Source organism: Chrysochloris asiatica, unplaced genomic scaffold, assembly GCF_000296735.1.
Source record: "Chrysochloris asiatica unplaced genomic scaffold, ChrAsi1.0 scaffold00116, whole genome shotgun sequence".
Classification (NCBI taxonomy): Eukaryota; Metazoa; Chordata; class Mammalia; order Afrosoricida; family Chrysochloridae; genus Chrysochloris; species Chrysochloris asiatica.
The window spans coordinates 7122178-7123845 of NW_006408634.1; the positions used below are offsets into that span (position 1 = coordinate 7122178).

Genomic DNA, 1668 nt, shown 5'->3' on the forward strand with positions numbered 1-1668 from the left:
GGAACTGACTCGATGGCACTTAACAACAACAACAACAATTGTTTTGTCTAGAACTTCCAGTACAGTGTTGAATAAGACTGGTGAAAATGGGCATTTGTATCTTTTTCCTGATATTAGGGAAAAGCTTTCAACCTTTTACCATTGATGTTAGCTGTGTTTTTTTTGTTTTGTTTTTTTTAATAAATGCTCATTATTATGTTGAGGGTGGTCCCTCATTTTTAGTGTTTTGTTTTTATGTATATTTAAGACAATGAATTGAAAGTCTTTTTCTGGTAACCCTAATGTTTAGGCTTCTCAGAGATGTTGTTAGGTATCATTGAGTTGGTTCCAACTCATAGCAACCTTATGCACAACAGAATAAAACACTGCCCGGTCCTGCGCCATCCTCACAATGATTCTTGAGTCCATTGCGGCTGCCACTGTGCCAATCCATCTGGTTGGGGGTCTTCCTCTTTTCCACTGACCCTCCACTTTATTAAGCATGATGTCCTTCTCTAGGGACTGGTTCCTCCAGAAAACATGTCTGAAGTATGACAGACAAAGTCTCGCCATCCTGGCTTCTAAGGAGCATTCTGGCCCTTCTGCTTCTGACCTTCTATGGTATTTTCAGTATTTTCCTCCAACACCATAACTCAAATGCATCAAATCTTCTACGGTCTTCCTTATTCACTGTCTAACTTTCATATGTATGTGAGGCAATTGAAAATACCATGACTTGGGTCAGGTGCACCGTAGTCTTCAGAGTGACATCTTTGCTCTTGAACATTTTAAAGAGGCCTTGTGCAAATCAAATGCTTGATTTATTTAGGGATTGTTGTTGTTACATGCCAACTCATAGCAACCCTATTATAGACAGGTGTCTACGGAATGGCTGGTGGATTTGAACCACTGACTTGAGGTTGAAACTGACCTTGTGGTCCAGTGCTGTATCCTACAGGGCCATACCAAGACTCCAGGGATAGTGTTTGCTAATTTCTCCAGTGACTGGACTATAGTTGGTTTCTGTGTCTGTTTGGTAATTTTTTTGTTGAAACCTGAACATTTTGTGGGGAGTTGGGAGGTTGGAGTTCCCTATTCTGTCATTTCTTTTTGGTGACATTTTCAACTGCTTCTTTTTTTTTAAAGTTTTTATTGTGAATTATGTGTTAGTTTATATGGGAGAACATTATCTTTACATTCATCCTTTTGGTATTTCCTTTCATTGCAATGATTACAATCCCCTGCATGCATCATCAACCAACCAAAGGGTATACCCTACACGCCTGCCCCGCAGCCCCTCTCCCTCCCTGGGTCCAAAGTCCCCAGCCACTCCTTCTCTCCATGCCATCCTCTATGCCTCCATCCCTGGTGTCACTGCTTTCCGGGACAGGGTCCCACACTGCACTTCACTTTTCTCCCTTGATGGTTCCAGGGATCTCCACTCCTGGACTACAAAATCAGCTACTCCCCTCCTTTTGTTACAAAACGTTTCCATGTACCTTTCCAACACTCACTGTCAGACCTGATAGCAATCATTCCCTACTGAACCACAGGAGTCCTATCTCCCTCACCTTTTATAAACCCCATCCAGACAGGTTGGAAACAATGCAGTGGAGAGTCTACCTTTCCCCATTCCCTCTGGAACTGAAAACTTGTAAGCCAGTCACTTCTTGCCTTTGTAGCTCCCCC

At 42.5% G+C, this 1668-nt stretch overlaps 1 protein-coding gene across 1 annotated transcript in view; it reads left to right on the top strand.

The window, feature by feature from the left end:
* The window catches only part of TRPM4 (transient receptor potential cation channel, subfamily M, member 4), a 52664-nt gene that overhangs the window by 37953 nt on the left and 13043 nt on the right, over positions 1 to 1668 (top strand). The window lies entirely within an intron of this gene.